Source organism: Bubalus kerabau, chromosome 18, assembly GCF_029407905.1.
Source record: "Bubalus kerabau isolate K-KA32 ecotype Philippines breed swamp buffalo chromosome 18, PCC_UOA_SB_1v2, whole genome shotgun sequence".
Taxonomy (NCBI): Eukaryota; Metazoa; Chordata; class Mammalia; order Artiodactyla; family Bovidae; genus Bubalus; species Bubalus kerabau.
In genome coordinates this window covers 36037721-36056667 of record NC_073641.1, presented here as the reverse complement: position 1 = coordinate 36056667, position 18947 = coordinate 36037721, and positions in this window count along the sequence as shown.

Genomic DNA, 18947 nt, shown 5'->3' with positions numbered 1-18947 from the left:
ACACAGTAGATCTAGAACATGTCTAAAAAGGAAGAGCAGAAGGAGAAGGAGACTCATACTCTATGCCCTGAGTAAATCTTTCTCAAAATACTCATTAACAACTATGTTAAAAATCTAAATATGTGGGGTATAGGGGAGACTGCACTGTCACTCAGGATCCAAGTTTATTCCAAATCAAACTCTCATCTCAGCTTTACAGAATGAAACAGGGATGTCAAAGGCAAAATACAAGCATGGGATGTACACCAAGAGGATGTCTACACTATGATAATGGTAATAAAATATTTAGGCTGGTGCTTACTTTTTAAGTGAACTATAAATAATTATTATTGAGTTTGAGTTGGCCATATTTGAATAAGCTGAGTTACTACGGAGATTCTAATTCATGCAAAATAATTATAAGCCAATAAAAATCATTTTAATATAAAGTTTATCTATCGATCTATCTATGTTAAACCACACTTGTGGTTTAAACAAAGTACTGCATATGTGCCTATCTCCTATATTCATATTTTGATGAGATTCCTTGGTTTTACAATTTCTTATAAACCCTATATATAATTTTTTCATGAAATTAATAAGATCAGATCAGATAAGTCACTCAGTCGTGTCCGACTCTTTGCTACCCCATGAATCGCAGCATGCCAGGCCTCCCTGTCCATCACCAACTCCCAGAGTTCACTCAGACTCACGTCCATCGAGTTGGTGATGCCATCCAGCCATCTCATCCTCTGTCATCCCCTTCTCCTCCAGCCCCCAATCCCTCCCAGCATCAGAGTCTTTTCCAATGAGTCAACTCTTCCCATGAGGTGGCCAAAGTACTGGAGTTTCAGCTTCAGCATCATTCCTTCCAAAGAAATCCCAGGGCTGATCGCTTTCAGAATGGACTGGTTGGATCTCCTTGCAGTCCAAGGGACCCTCAAGACTCTTCTCCAACACCACAGTTCAAAAGCATCAATTCTTCGGTGCTCAGCTTTCTTCACAGTCCAACTCTCACATCCATACATGACCACAGGAAAAACCATAGCTTTGACTAGACGAACCTTTGCTGGCAAAGTAATGTCTCTGCTTTTGAATATGCTGTCTAGGTTGGTCATAACTTTCCTTCCAAGGAGTAAGTGTCTTTTAATTTCAAGGCTGCAGTCACCATCTGCAGTGATTTTGGAGCCCAGAAAAATAAAGTCTGACACTGTTTCCCCATCTATTTCCCATGAAGTGGTGGGACCAGATGCCATGATCTTTGTTTTCTGAATGTTGAGCTCGAAGCCAACTTTTCACTCTCCTCTTTCACTTTCATCAAGAGGCTTTTGAGTTCCTTTTCACTTTCTGCCATAAGGGTGGTGTCATGTGCATATCTGAGGTTATTGATATTTCTCCCAGCAATCTTGATTCCAGCTTGTGTTTCTTCCAGTCCAGCGTTTCTCATGATGTACTCTGCATAGAAGTTAAATAAACAGGGTGACAATATACAGCCTTGACGTACTCCTTTTCCTATTTGGAACCAGTCTGTTGTTCCATGTCCAGTTCTAACTGTTGCTTCCTGACCTGCATACAGATTTCTCAAGAGGCAGATCAGGTGGTCTGGTATTCCCATCTCTTGAAGAATATTCCACAGTTTATTGTGATCCACACAGTCTAAAGCTTTGGCATAGTCAATAAAGCAGAAATAGATGCTTTTCTGGAACTCTCTTGCTTTTTCCATGATCCAGCAGATGTTGGCAATTTGATCTCTGGTTCCTCTGCCTTTTCTAAAACCAGCTTGAACATCAGGAAGTTCACGGTTCACATATTGCTGAACCCTGGCTTGGAGAATTTTGAGCATTACTTTACTAGCGTGTGAGATGAGTGCAATTGTGCGGTAGTTTGAGCATTCTTTGGCATTGCCTTTCTTTGGGATTGGAATGAAAACTGACCTTTTCCAGTCTTGTGGCCACTGCCAAATTTGCTGGCATAGTGAGTGCAGCACTTTCACAGCATCATCTTTCAGGATTTGGAATAGCTCAACTGGAATTCCATCACCTCCACTAGCTTTGTTCATAGTGATGCTTTCTAAGGCCCACTTGACTTCACATTCCAGGATGTCTGGCTCTAGGTCAGTGATCACACCATCGTGATTATCTGGGTCATGAAGATCTTTTTTGTACAGTTCTTCTGTTTATTCTTGCCATCTCTTCTTAATATCTTCTGCTTCTGTTAGGTCCATACCATTTCTGTCCTTTATCGAGCCCATCTTTGCATGAAATGTTCCCTTGGTATCTCTGATTTTCTTGAAGAGATCCCTAGTCTTCCCCATTCTATTGTTTTCCTATATTTCTTTGCATTGATCACTGAGGAAGGCTTTCTTATCTCTTCTTGCTATTCTTTGGAACTCTGCATTCAGATGTTTATATCTTTCCTTTTCCCCTTTGCTTTTTGCTTCTCTTCTTTTCACAGCTATTTGTAAGGCCTCCCCAGACAGCCATTTTGCTTTTTTGCATTTCTTTTCCATGGGGATGGTCTTGATCCCTGTCTCCTGTGCAATGTCACGAACCTCATTCCATGGTGCATCAGGCACTCTATCTCTCAGATCTAGGCCCTTGAAATTAATAGTGGAAGAATAATATGAGAAGAGTAAGAAGGGAGGCAGTATTGTCACACATAGGTTGAACAGGAAAGAGATGATCAAGGCCACTGACAGACAAAGTGTGAGTGATTTTAAACTGCCATCTATGCCCTTAAAAGCAAGATTAAGGAATTATTTATAATCAGCAGGTTGATTAATTTAACCTTGAGAATGAGTGGGTCATTTGCTCACAATGTATAATTATCTACATTTTGAAAACCATAGCTTCCCAACATTGACAAATGCAAAAGTAAGAACTGATGCTTCTGAACAGTGGTGTTGGAGAAGACTCTTGAGAGTCCCTTGGACTGCAAGGAGATCAAACCAGTCCATCCTAAAGGAGCTCAGTCCTGAATGTTCCTTGAAAGGACGGATGCTGAAGTTGAAGCTCCAGTACTTTGGCCACCTGATGCAAACAGCTGACTCATTAGAAAGACCCTGATGTTAGGAAAGATTGAAGGCAGGAGGGGAAGGGGATGACAGAGGATGAGATGGTTGGATGGCATCACTGACTCAATGGACATGAAGTTGAGTAAGCTCCAGGAGATGGTAAAGGACAGGGAAGCCTGGTGTGCTGCAGTCCACGGGGTCGCAAAGAGTCGGACATGATTGAGCAACTGAACAACAACAAGTATTGTATGTACTTGTTAAATAAAATTAAATATAATCAATAAATAAATCAATATGAAAGAGGAGAACTAAAGTTTTCTTTTCTCTGCCTCCACATTTTTTCCTTAATCTATTTTTTTAACATCACTAATATTTAGGAGACAAGGTAAATTCAGGGCAAGAATGATTCTATCAAACCACGCTCCTGGTTTATCTTTTCAGACATACTTCTTTAATCCATCACAAGATGTGCTTCAAACTGACGCAGGAAGCATTACCAAAGAAGACAGCTGAGGTTAGACTGTTCATAAATAATTATAAACAAATGAATTGTTTACTTAGTCTGCAATGTTTGGAGACTCAATTATGTTCCAGTTTTCAAAGCTCTGCAACCCCCTAACCAGTTTGCCACCAGATTCTTTTCCCTGTGCAAATCACAGGTTCTTACTGCATCACTCATAACTCACCACCAAAGATTTCAGTCCTACATATGCTATGCTCCACTAATTTGCAGAATTGAACTTATCAGTAAATCATCATAATATCAGACTCCTGTTGGGTAATAGTGCCCTGGAGAAATATATCCAGGGCTTAGTAAATGGATCTAGCCCTGTCACTATTTCAGAAGGTGTGAAAGAAGCCATTTAACATACGCACTGTACAGAGATAAGAGGCAGGTTTCTTCCCCTTTACATAATGTATTCCCTGGTATATAAAGAGGAACATTACTCTTTTTTTGTTAATGGAGTATAATTGCTTTACAAGGTTGTTGGTTTCTGCTGTACAACAAAGTGTATCAGCTATACGTATACATACATCCCCTGCTTCTTGGATCTCCCTTTCACCACCATCCTCCATCCCACCCACCTAGGTCACCACAGAGCACACAGCTGAGTTCCCTGCACTACACAGCAGGTTCCCACTAGCTCTCTATTTTGCACATGGTAGCATATATATGTCAATTCCAATCTCCCAATTCATCCTACCCTCTTATTCCCTGCTGTGTCCACACATCTGTTCTCTGTGTCTCTGTCTCTGTCCCTACCCCGTAAATAGGTTCATCAGTACCATTTTCCTAGATTTCATACATATGTGTTAATATCCACCATTTGTTTTTCTCTTTCTGACTTTAACTCTGTATGGCTTCATTATTTAATGTCACTTAAATACGTAACCTGAAAGGAACACAAATCCACTTTTTCCCTAATGAAGGGAGTGAGTAAGCTTCCAAGGTTAATTTGGAGATATTAGGGGTAACAGTTGGGGCTTCCCTAGTGGCTCAGATGGTAAAGAATCTGCCTGCAATGTGAGAGACCAGGGTTCAATCCCTGGGTCAGGAAGATTCCCTGGAGAAGGGAATGGCAATCCCACTTCAGTATTCTTGCCTGGAGAATTCCATGGACAGAGAAGCCTAGTGAGCTACAGTCCATGGAGTCACAAAGAGTTGGACACGACTGAGCGACACTCATACACACACACACACACACACACACACACAAGGGTTACAGTTAATGTTCAAGTTTTGTTTTTTTTTAATTACAGAGGAACTCATATAGTTATCAGCATCTGGCCTCTAATACTTCATGATTTTACCCTATTCATGACTGTGTTCTTTTCACCCCAGATCTTACTATATTTATACTACTTTTAAAAATATGCTTTCTAGTCAAAAATAATTTAAACATTACAGAAGTGAATAAAGGAAAAGAAGTTTCCCCATGTTTCCTCTGTGCCACGGCCATCCCTGCTACTCTTGCAGTCCTCACAGGAAATCACTCAACAGATTGGTGTGAAGACACCAAGATCTTTGAGACACACACACACATAACATATATTTTGAAATATTCCAACAAATTTTTTATCATCCTGTTTTTTCTTTAATATTTACTTATATGTATCAAAGGTGGCATCTATGGATCCACTTCATGTTCCTTAACAGCAATATGTTCCTTTGTATGGGTATTGTTTCACTAGCTCCTCGTAAATGATTTTTTATTGTTTGCAATTCTTTAATTATATAAATCTATTGCAGTGAACATCTTAGTACATATGTTAGCAGAGTATTTATCAGCAATCATTTATAGTGTTTTCTATCTTCCCAGCACAAAAAAGTGTTCCACTTATCCTCATAGTAAGTGTTTGGGTTCAGTACTATTATTATCTTGTGTCTGAAATTAGTGGGGAAAAGGAATCACAGAAATAACAATTTTTTCCCATCGCTATTGTGACAGAGTCAGAATTCAGACTTAGGCTGTCTGTCTCCAGAATCAATATCCTTAACCACTATGCTTCACTGTTTGGAGATGTCTTTGATTTTGGTGAAGTTTCAAAATTTTAAATCTCTGCTTTGTTCTGCGTGTGCTTAGACCCTTAATTACCAGTGCATTGTCAGGTTAAATTCTCCTCCTCAAGACCAAGTTTAGATGGGCAAGCCATTCTGCTGATCATATCCCTGTCCTTTGTTTTAAACCCACTCCTTGTTCTTCCAGATCCAGAATTCCAAACCTGCTTAACCCACATCCTTCTCTTGGAAACAAAAGAATTTTATCATAGTGGTAAGTACGAAGAACTGTGAAGAGTTGGGGTCAGTTATGGGGAATGCCATGAATATTTAGGACACTAAATAATATCTTTATCACAGAATCATTGACCTGAATTTAATATGTAAGTTTGTGATCTTGGAATTCAATTTTCTCACCCATACAATGACGGGATTTACCTAAATTACCCCTGAGATCTCTTTCAGTATGAAAATTCAGTGGTAAATTTCCTGTGTCAGACAGGACAGTTTGCAGTTTGCAGATTTCTGCTGAGCCCGTGAGTCTAAAACTCCTAAGCATCTTAGCCATCCTAACTATCAAAACAAGAAATTCAAATAAGCCATCAATTCTAATTTTTACTGATCTAGCTGAGCTGATGGAGCTCTGTAAATGCATCAGTCTTCTCCTTCCTCTACTTAAAAGGATATTACTTGAGACTGTTTTCTTCTTAATGAAATAAGAAAAGAATCCCTGATATGGCATTTTCAGATTATTTGTAATGAGCTTCAGGGAAAGATACATTTGGTACATCACTTGAAAGTGTTTTTATATTTGTGCAAGAGAGATTGGGCCCTTGGGCTAAGTCCAGACATTGAGGTGGGAGCCACCCAAGCCTTCAGACTACAGAGTATGAAAATAAGAGAGCTGTGAAAGGTGCAGAGGAGAAGGTCAACAGTTGAGAACTGACTAAATGGTCTGCAAGTGATGGTATTCCAAAAGAAACAGAGTTGGCGGCTCAAGATCAGAGACCAGAGGCTGAGCAAGTGGGATTGGCAGGTGACAGAAAACCATGACAAAGACATTTTGTGAAGGACTTGTATAGATTTTCCCAGAGTTCCAGATTGTGTATTGGTCAAACCAGACAGAAACTATTCTTAAGGTGAACTTTTAAGTGTTATATGACAGATACAGTCTAAGGAAAAAAAAAATCTAAGATGAAAAAGATACCTTATTTAGAAGTCATTTTTCTTATTCAAATTCCAATTTATTAGTTATGTGAGCTCAGAAAAATTGCTTAACTTCTATGAGCCTCCATTTCAAGTTTATGAAAGGAAGAGATTGTTTCTGCCTCATAGACTTTTTGTGGGTATTAGCTGTGTAAAGGATTTGAAAACTTTAAATATAAAGCAAATATAGGAACAATTACTCTTATTATAAGCACTGGATTGCAAGTTCTCAAAGCAGAACTCCAACTGCATGAAACTTTATTGCTGAGTTGCTTTCGTACTGTCCTTGGTTTTGCCTTTGCTCACCTTGTACAAGCAACAAGTTAGAGTTGAACTGTAAGTGGCTACCAGAGAAAATACTACTCTAAATTTCATTTGTTCCTTGATACTCTCAAGAAGGGTTTCCCAGGTGTCAATGCAGGAGACATAAGAGATGTGGGTTCGATCCCTGGGTCAGGAAGATCCCCTGGAGAAGAAAATGGCAACTCACTCCAGTATTCTTGCCTGGAGAAACCCATGGACAGAACAGCCTGGCAGGCTACAATCCATAGGGTCGCAAAGAGTTGGACATGACTGAAGCAACTTAGCACACACACACTCTCAACCACTGCTCTTCTAAATATCAAGACCTGATCCTAGCTAGCTCCTTCAGTTTTCACAGTCCCATTCACAGAATTATTGGAACATGATCCTTGTCTTTGAACCTCCCTGATATTTTCATTTTCTTGGAATTCTTTTCCCAGGCTCGTCACAAATAATTATAGAACAAGGGGGAGGTGAATTCTTTTAAGTTGTGAAGAAAGAAAATCCAGTGATTAGCAACTCAGAACTTTTTTTCTCAAGAATTGTGCAACCACTGAATTGTTACTGGCTCACAAATCAGCAGCATTCACAGATATTAATTAGAACAGATTTGGGCTTTAGAAACAAAGGTTAAAAACAATTTTTTTTTTTTGTTTTGAGTAAAGAAGGACAGTCACCACAATAATAGACACATTAAAGCTGCATCTATCATATTTAATCTAAGATGAGTGGTCCCCTGTTGCCTTTCCTGAAATCAGTACTAGGCCAGTAGCATCAAAATTATCTTGGGAGCTTTGGGAAAAATGACTAAAGTCCCCAGCCTTGATGATGCCATACTGAATCATAATCTCTGGATACGAAACTCGGGAAACTAAGTAGTGTTCAAAGTTTCTCAGGTTATTCTGATATCAATCCAGTTTGGAGTAGCAGTTTGAATAACAGATTTGATGATGAACAAATAGTTACGGCTTTGATTCCCTAATTCGAGGTATTATAATCTCTTTACATTAAGTCAAGGATTAATCTTTTGACTGCCTAGGTCTGTTATATTGTACAATGTGTAGTTCATGGTACTCAATGCAGCATCCAACACACAAAGACTGAATTCTACTAAATTTTAACCAAATGTATTTAAGAAGATAACTCAGAGTTATGTAAGAAAAGAAAAGGGAAAATGAGTGACACCACTCATAAGGCAAGTACATCTTCCCCTGTTATCTAAACAACTGAATTTCGGCAGCTACTTGAAAATTATCTGCTGTTCTTTTCCAGTGAAATAAAAAGTAACTAAAAAGGAAAATAGCAAGATCCGTGAAAAATCATGTACAGTTTTGGCTGTCAGAGAGAATAAAACTCAGATAATGTGAAAAAGGATATGGCCTGTGAATAAAGTCATTCAAAAATACATCAGGGAAAAGTTAAATTCTTTAATCCACATAAAATTAAAATCAGGTCCAATATTAGCCACAGTGACTGCCATAAAGTAAATTGAGTTACATAATTTCATTTAAGAAATGGTACTTTGGGGACAAATTTTCTCAAAATGTTCCATTTCTCTTTCAGGTTCAGGCCATTAAAAAAAAAAAAAAAGAGTCATTCAGGCAAATAATTTCTAGTTTTAGGTAACTCAATTTCTCTTCCCCAATACTGGAACAATTCAATTAGGTTTCATAAATTACTGAAGAACGGATGGAACCCAATATACTGAATTAGCTGAGAATATGAAATATACATTGTTTTTACTCATTTAAAACACTGATTTGTTAAATATCCTATTCTCCCTATTATCTAATAGGCTAAGAAAGAAATACACATATCCAGGTCATTAGAACAATTTCATTGCTTTTATTCTTGGAGAGATTTTAGCATCTCCCATTTCTCTAAGGTTAAACCCATTCTCTCTTTTCTTAAAGAATATATATTAGGTTTTGTAAAGTACTAATTTTATTCATGATGAGCACAAAATCTGGAATATGGTTGGTTTTATAATAAGTTAATTTACAGTTTAAGGATTTGAACAAGTAGAGCTCCAGGAAAAGAATTTTTTTTTTTTTTAGTTCAAATGTTATTCTAGAACCTCAGTTTCCAAGCACCAAAGCATGAAAGCAGAAAGATTCCCCAGTACTCTACTGACAATGAATACTACTACTCTCAAGACATATAACAGTCAATAGCTTCTCCTTATGAAGCATGTTTCTTAATCATCCAGGGAAAATCCTATTATAAGACTTTTGCTGCTGCTGCTAAGTCGCTTCAGTCATGTCCGACTCTGTGCGACCCAATGGACGGCAGCCCACTAGGCTCCCCTGTCCCTGGGGTTCTCCAGGCAAGAACACTGGAGTGGGTTGCCATTTCCTTCTCCAATGCATTCAAGTGAAAAGTGAAAGTGAAGTCGCTCAGTCGTGTCCGACCCTCAGCGACCCCATGGACTGCAGCCTTCCAGGCTCCTCCGTCCGTGGGATTTTCCAGGCAAGAGTACTGGAGTGGGGTGCCTGCTAGACTCAAACAAAGAAGGGCTTCTCAGGGGGCTCAGTGGTAAAGAATCTGCCTGCCAATGCAGGAGATGCAAGAGATTCAGGTTCAATCCTTGGGTCCGATAGATCCCCTGAAGAAATGGCAATCCACCCCAGTCTTCTGGCCTGAAAAGTTCCATGGACAGAGGAACCTGGCGTGCTACAGTCCATAGAGTTGCAAAGAGTTAGACGTGACTGAGCAACTGAGCACATACAGCACACACAGACCCAAAGGATTAAAATGGATCTATCTGTGAAGTAGTAGACAGAAGAGAATTGCTTTCTTTGTTTTCAACAGTGTGGTAGATTGTGAAAATGATTGTAAATCTTTCCCTTTCTACATCTACTCTTGTTATGTGACACTGCAGCAGCTCCAATCAAAAGGTGGAATCTGTTTCTCACCCCTTGAGTCTGTGTTAACTAAGCAACCTCCTGTGTCAGATGAGATGTGAGCAAGCCCACTGCAGAGACATCCAAAATACTCTACACTGGGCTTCCCTCTCTATTGTTGATCCTGGAAACCCTGAAGCTGCCACCATGTGGACAAGCCTGGACGGTCTAATGGCTGTTGAGAGACACGTTGTTCAGGTACCCTCAGCCCCACTAGCTGTCATCCCAGCCAGCAGAGACAAGGCTAGACTATAAGGACATGAACTGTCATCTGCATGAAGAAGCATGAGTGGTCACAGATAAAGAATGGCCCCACTAGACCCAGTCCATATTGCTGCTGCATAGAAATGTGAGCTAAATAAAGAATTGTTATCTTAAGAGATAAGTTTTGGAGCAGCAAAAATGTTTGTTAAGCAGCAACTGTTAAGTAGCAAAAACTAACTGATACAAGAAGATAAAATCAAATTTATTAATAAGAAAGAGGCAGAAGGAAAAATAAAGTTCTTCTCTTGCTTGATACTCCAGGAAAGCCTTCAGTTCAGTTCAGTTCAGTTCAGTTCAGTCGCTCAGTTGTGTCCGACTCTTTGCGACCCCATGAATCACAGCACGCCAGGCCTCCCTGTCCATTACCAACTCCCGGAGTTCACTCAAACTCAGGTCCATCGAGTCGGCGATGCCATCCAGCCATCTCATCCTCTGTCATCCCCTTTTCCTCCTGTCCTCAATCCCTACCAGCATTAGAGTCTTTCCAATGAGTCAACTCTTCGCATGAGGTGGCCAATGTACTGGAGTTTCAACTTCAGCATCATTCCTTCCAAAGAACACCCAGGGCTGATCTCCTTTAGAATGGACTTGTTGGATCTCCTTGCAGTCCAAGGGACTCTCAAGACTCTTCTCCAACACCACGGTTCAAAAGCATCAACTCTTCGGTGCTCAGCCTTCTTCACAGTCCAACTCTCACATCCATACATGACCACTGGAAAAACCATAGCCTTGACTAGACGGACCTTTGTTGGCAAAGTAAATGTCTCTGCTTTTGAATATGCTATCTAGGTTGGTCATAACTTTCTTTCCAAGGAGTAAGCGTCTTTTAATTTCATGGCTGCAGTCACCATCTGCAGTGATTTTGGAGCCCCAAAAAATAAAGTCTGACAGTTCCACTGTTTCCCCATCTGTTTCCCATGAAGTGATGGGACCAGATGCCATGATCTTAGTTTTCTGAATGTTGAGCCTTAAGCCAACTTTTTCACTCTCCTCTTTCACTTTCATCAAGAGGCTTTTTAGTTCCTCTTCACTCAGAGTCTATCAAATGGAGAGGTTATCTTGGCACTAGGCTGTATATGGTTCTTTGGTTCTTTACAAAAGAAAAATGAAGGGAACTAAGATTTGATATATGTATTCTATGTATCAGAATGGCCATAGTCTTATATCCATTATCTCATTTAATCTTTGGAGCAACTTACGAGTTAACATTCAGTATACTATCTTAAAGATGAAAAAAAAACTACTGTGTACAGTGATTGCCCTAAAGCGACATTCTTAGAAAGTGGCATAACTGAAATTCTAAGATAGTTCTGCCCAAATACAAAGCCTAGTAAATCAGGCCATAAGTGCAACCTCATCAGGAGAAATGAACATGAATTGTAAACTGGCGATTGAATGCCTGTCACAAATTCAGCACAGGTTTGACTTGGCATTGGTCTCTTTGGCCACGCCGTTAACAGAATTAAGTTTTTGAAAGACAGACCTGGTTTCATTGATTTAACATCAAAGACTCTTTCACTACATAAGATACCTGGTCTCCCTTCTCTTGTACCCAATACTCTGGGAATTAAAACTCAAATGCAGTTCTCATAACACCTCAAGCTCTCTTTAAAAAAAAAAAAAAAACTAATGAAATATTTCACATAGCATAAATTAGAGAAAACATAATGAAAATTCATGTACAAATGAGATTTATCAAATCATAACATTTCATATTTATTACAGTTTTTCTTTTTTATGTGTTCGTATGCTATTTGGTGTCTCTTCCTTCTATATTATGCTTTAGGTAAGCAATTGTTTGCATTCGCTTTCTCCTTGAAACTATCTGTCTTTCCTCAGATTTCAGGCTAGTTGATTGCCCTTTGACTTTAGCTCTTAACTGGATTCAAAAAGGATGCCATTTTGTAGATTATCTGGCCTTTCCATGTCATAAAATGAGGAGTTATGCTCTTTGCAGCTTTCTACATCATACGTGAACTCCATCTTAGTACTTTTTACCAACATTCCCTATTTTTGCCTGCCCTATTCAGACTAAAGAATAGAACACTGCAAATCTCCTGTCTCCCAAAAACTTGAATAGAAAATGTCAAAGGACTTCCCAAAGGTGGTTGCACTGGTTTACACTTTCAGCTGCAGTGGATGAGTTCTCAGTGTTCATAGCCCTTACCAATACTTAGTACTGGCAAACTTCTAATTTTTGGCAAACTGGTATAAGTCCGTATGTCAGTTTGATTTGAATTTACATTTCTCTCCTTACTGATGAGGTTCAGTATCTTTTCATTTGTTTATCGGCAATCTGTGTTTGGGAAAGACCATAATGCTGCAAAAGACTGAAGACAAAGGAGAAGAGGGTGGCAGTGGATGAGATGGTTAGACAGCATCATCAACTCAGTGGACGTGAATCTGAGGAATCTCCAGGACACAGTGACAGACAGAGAAGCCTGGTGTGCCGCATGCAGTCCATGGGGTTGCAAAGAGTCAGATACAGCTTAGTGACTGAACAACAAAAATCCCTGTTTGTCTTTATGTGAACTTCCTATTCAAGTCTCATTCTCATTGTACTTTTGGACAAATGGATTACCTCTTCTTTGGTACTGGTTGACTTTTCCTTATAATAAATTCCAGAAACTCTTTATATATTCTCATTACTTACCCTTTAGTTACATGTGTTGAAAATAATGCCCCCCGACTATGCTTTGTTTATTTCTGCTTTTTATAATAACTTTGATGGAAATAAATGGCTATATTTAATATAATCAAATTTCCCAAAATTTACTTTACCCTTATTACTTTTTGCGTCTTAAGAAATCCTTACCTAACTAAAGCCATGATAATATTACCTTATACGCACATTATATTCTATCTTCACATAAATCCTTCATCTACATAAAATTAATTTTTTTCCACAGCAGTCATGCTTTCTACTGATTGGTGTGCACAAACTATTTACTACATCCTCTACTTACTCATTTTACAAGAGTCCATTCAAACATTACCTCATGACAAATCTTTCCACTAAGTCATAGCTTATTGCTTCAGGCTTGTTTTCATAGGCAGAAGTCATCCAACAAGGATTTTTTTTTAGAACAAACTATGTTCTAGGCACTAAATTCTGGAGACAAGAGAAAAACTTATAGCTACTACCTTTAGCATGTTAATAGCCCACTCACGGGTTCTTTCTTTCCTTCCTTTATTTCTTTCTTCCCCATCTCCTTCTCTTTCTTCCTACCCTGGGTTCTTGGGCAGTCTGGTGACTATATGATTACCTTCTCAAAATATTATTTTTATCAATATAAAAATAAAGCATACAATATAACAAAGGAACCTAATGTATTAGAAGGGTTATCAAAATGTTACAAATCATGATACAGTAATATATGTGCTTCTAATGGTCACATTAAATACCAGGATGTAGGGGCAATTACAGTAACTATTATAATTTTGTACTGCTGAGTTAAACAATAATTTTATATATCTGCAACAATAATAATATGATATAAAATATCTTATTTATTGGTGACAAAGTCACAAATACTGCTAATACTACAGAAGTTTGTTGCCTCCAATCATAATGGAAGGCAGTGCTAAATTTTCATTTAATTTTAGTACAAATAATGATGCCATTTTTTTCCATTCAGGGGTGTGACTCAGTTTTCCAAAGCCTCAGGATAAGGACCCTTGGTCTTCTGGAGCAATTTGAAACATTCATGATCATGGCCTGCAGTTAGATATGCCTTTGACAGGACAAAAAATAAAAAGAGAGAGAAAAATTTTTTAATTCAATACTAATGTAATCTGTATTCCATTTTATTTCAGTTATTTTTAACATTTGGATTGCTGTTGTCCAGTTGCTAAGTCATGTCTGACTCTGTGACTCCATGGAGTGCAGCATGGCAGACCTCCCTGTCCTCAACTATCTCCTGGAGTTTATTCAAACTCATGTCCACTGAGTCAATAATGCTATCCAATTATCTCATCCTCTGTCAACCCCTTCTCCTCTTGCTTTCAGTCTTTCCCAGCATCGGGGTCTTTTCCAATGAGTCAGCTCTTTGCATCAGGTGGCCAAAGTACTGGAGCTTCAGTATCAATCCTTCCAATGAACACACAGGGTTGCTTTTCCTTAGGCTTCCTTTAAGATTGACTGGTTTGATCTCCTTGCTGTCCAAGGAACCCCAGCACCACAACTCAAAAGCATCAATTCTTTGGTTCTCAGACTTCTTTATGGTCCATCTCTCACATCCATACATGACTACTGGAAAAAACATGGCTTTTGATAGAAACTATTTACTCATAAAATATATGAAGTTTGAAAACGCTGGTCCAGTAACAATGATAGAGTTCAGACTCACGCTATTCTTTAAAAAAACAGAAGTTTCTTATTCTATACACCAGGGTTATTTTTAACAAAACTCTTTTAGAATTTTTTTCTTTGTATTGTAATTATGGGTCTTCATGTCTGTTGCAATGAACCATAACAAGGTATTCATTAACTAATTTATTTTCATGATTCTTTGACCTAATGGCCTGGTACAGATTGAGTCAAAGCTCATAATACAACATCCTCATCACATGTTATCAGACACACACAGAGTAGACGCATTAGCCAAGTTGTTAGCAGCCTCAGTGTAATTTGGCTCACTAAATGTGCATTAGTCACACATTTTCCATAATAACCTACCTCATAGAATAGGATCTCTGGCTATTCCAGGCTTGTTCCCTACTGTTAACCAACCTGAAAGAACACATACAGGAGTCTTAACAGAGGGCCTTTGCATTCCACCTGTGATCCCTTAATCCCACCAAAACCAAAGTCTTATTATCTGCCCCTTATTGGGTTCTTGGTTCATTTATCACAGTGGGTTTGTGTAGGTACTAAGATTTCCAAATTTTAACTCATGAGCACTTTAAGAAAAGAGCTGTTCCAGAGGCATAAAGATGAGCTGAGTCTTACAGTGCCCGCAATCTTTTGGTTCTATTATCTCTTCCTTCTCTGTTCAGTGGTAGCTTCCTTCCTCCTTCATAGCACATCCTTCTTCATCATTTCTCCTCTGTCTCCCTCCCTCTAGCATGTCTTTATGAGTTTCTCATTAATGAAAGTAAATGAATCTCATTGGATATATCCCTTGGATATTAATAATAGTTTTCATAATTGAAATCAGAGTCAAGCTTTGTGGGTTAAAATCTAGCACCATGATCACATTATTATTGTATACAATTATCTGCCCAGAATTCAATGAGAGGTTCTATGAGAACAATTACATTTTAAATATATTAGTATGGAAGAATATTTTAGACAAGTGAAAATTTAAATTTTCAAAAAAGACTTTTATTGTTCTGCCTTTTTCTATCTCAGGAATGTATGTAAAAGGAAAATTTCTAAGTGATCCAAAGTACTTTTAATTAGACTCTTGCATGGTTGTATTAAAAATAATTCATTTACTTAACATATATTTATAAAGCACCTACTAAATGCCAGAAACACTGAGGAACATCGGGGAACAATACTGAGACTGCTATAGAACTTGGAGAATATAGTAAATAAATCTATACACATTTCAAGATATATATTTAAAATTAAATATTCAGTTAGTAAATGCTACAGAAAAATGTTTTAAAAATGAGAAAGTATATATCCACCAACAGACATACCATATGAACAGGATTAAACTTCTTGCTTCCAAAATAATTTGTATTGTTTTTCTTATTAACACATGTTCATTGTAGAAAACACAGAAATGTATTGAGAATAATGAAAATATCATGGTTAATCTTTATTGCAAATTGCACCTTATGTTTTTAATATTCAGTTTAGTTCAGTCACTCAGTTATGTCTGACTCTCTGCGATCCCATGGATACATCAGGCTTCACTGTCCATCACCAACTCCCAGAGCTTGCACACACTCATGTCCATTGAGTTGGTGATGCCATTAAACCATCCCATCCTCTGTCGTCCCCTTCTCCTCCTGCCTTCAATTTTTCCCAGCATTGGGATCTTTTCCAAAGAGTCAGTTCTTCACATCATGTGGCCAAAGTATTGTAGCTTCAGCTTCAGCATCAGTCCTTCCAATGAATATTCAGGACTGATTTTCTTTAGGATTGACTGGTTGGATCTCCTTGCAGTCCAATGGACTCTCAGGAGTCTTCTACAACACCACAGTTCAAAAGCATCAGTTCTTCAGTGCTCAGCTTTCTTTATGTAGTATCTCATATAATCTTCATAAATGCCCATTGAAATAAGCATAATTATGATCCCCACTTTATACATGAGATAATTGGAAGGCAAATGAATTAACTTCCCCAAAGTCAACATATATTGCATGCCAGCTTTGGAATACAACAAGGTTTGTCTGTTATCCATCTTCAGAGCTCATGCCATTAACATTATACTATCTGTTGCAGTCCAGAGAATCTCCGGCCCAAGATATTTCTACCCTAATCCACAGATCCTCTGAATATGTCATGCTAAACTGGAAAAGAGATGTTGAAGATAAAACTAAGGTTGCTAATTGGTGGAACTTTAGAAAATCTTAAACTAATCCTTCCAAGATCTTAGAAGCAGAGAAACTTTTCTAGCTGAATTCAGTCAGAGAAAAGCCTTACAGACAAAAGGCAGAAGAGATGCAAAGCATGAGAGACTTTTCACCCACTGTTGTGGACTTTGAAAATGAAGGGGGGCTACGAGCCATAAAATTCTGACAGGCTCTAGAAACTGGGAAGAACTACCTCTAGTGACAGCTAGCAAGAAAATAGGGGGCTTTGATCTTAAAATCACATGCAGCGGAATTCTTTCAGCAATGTAAAAGAACCTAGAAAAGCATTTTCCTCCAGAAACTTCAGGTAAGAGCCCAGGCTGGCACACACCTTGATTTTGGCCTGATGAGACCCAGAGCAGAGAAATCAGCTGGGCCCACTGGACTTCTATGGAACTGTGAGATGCTAAATTTTTTAAGCAGCTTAATGTGTGGTAATCTGTTATACCAGCACTAAACAATGAATATGACATTCTTCCTCTCAATAAACACATAAAAAATTCTCTACTTGTACCACCCAGAGATAATCACTGTAAGCATTTGCATATATACCTTTTTATCTTTCTTGTAGGTAGGTATCTAGACATATGGCATAAATTTTAGATTATGCTGAACATACTATTTTTAACATCCTTTCAATTTCAACATCCTAGAATTTCACTGTGACTATGTTCTCAGGTTTTTAAAACATTACTCTGAAAGAATTTTAATGGCTAGCACTGTGTCACTGAGGTGGCGCCATGGTAAAGAACCCGCCTGCTAATGCACGAGGCACAGATTATGTAGGAATCCTGGGTCGGGAAGATTTCCTGCAGTAGGAAATGGCAACCCACTCCAGTATTCTTGCCTGGAGAATTCCACAGAGAGAGTAGCCTGGAGGCCTACAGTCCACGGGGTCTCAAAGAGTCAAACACTACTGAGTGACTGAGCGTGCATGCACCATGCCACTGAATAGTAAGGCCAGTTTAATGCCCCACATTTGAATATGTAAGTTGCTCTGAATACTTTACTAATATTCACAAAAATTGGATATTTAATGAACCATCTTATACCCAGATAAGTTTTTCTGAAACTCAGACTAGTTTTTCTGAAAACACTATCTGCAAACCCTCAAAGAGTCAAGATTCCAAAAACAACCAGAAATCTGTAGTTTTAAGATGGCTTCTGCTTTTCAACACTATTTCTAAGCTTTGCAGCTTTATTCCTCAGATGTGAGATGTATTGTTTCAAGTTCTTCAAAATGAATGTTCTGACCTTAAATCATTAATGACAAAAGGCAATGCCAAAGAATGTTCAAATTGCATAAAACTGCACTTACATCACAGCATCATCTCTCAGGATTTGAAAGAGCTCAACTGGAATTCCATCACCTCCACTAGCTGTGTTCATAGTGATGCTTTCTAAGGCCCACTTGACTTCACATTCCAGGATGAATGCTGTGAAAGTGCTGCACTCAATATGCCAGCAAATTTGAAAAACTCAGCAGTGGCTACAGGACTGGAAAAGGTCAGTTTTCATTCCAATCCCAAAGAAAGGCAATGCCAAAGAATGCTCAAACTACCACACAATTGCACTCATCTCACACGCTAGTAAAGTAATGCTCAAATTTCTCAAAGCCAGGCTTCAGCAATACTTGAGCTGTGAACTTCCAGATGTTCAAGCTGGTTTTAGAAAAGGCAGAGGAACCAGAGATCAAATTGCCAACATCCGCTGGATCATGGAAAAAGCAAGAGAGTTCCAGAAAAACATCTATTTCTGCTTTATTGACTATGCCAAAGCCTTTGATTGTGTGGATCACAAGAAACTGTGGAAAATTCTGAAAGAGATGGGAATACCAGACCACCTGACCTGCCTCTTGAGAAACCTATATGCAGGTCAGGAGGCAACAGTTAGAAGTGGACATGGAACAACAGACTGCTTCCAAATAGGAAAAGGAGTACATCAAGGCTGTATACTGTCACCCTGCTTCTTTAACTTCTATGCAGAGTACATCATGAGAAATGCTGGGCCGGAAGAAGCACAAGCTGGAATCAAGATTGCCAGGAGAAATATCAATAACCTCAGATATGCAGATGACACCACCCTTATGGCAGAAAGTGAAGAGGAACTCAAAAGCCTCTTGATGAAAGTGAAAGAGGAGACTGAAAAAGTTGGCTTAAAGCTCAACATTCAGAAAACGAAGATCATGGCATCTGGTCCCATCACTTCATGGGAAATAGATGGGGAAACAGTGGAAACAGTGTCAGAC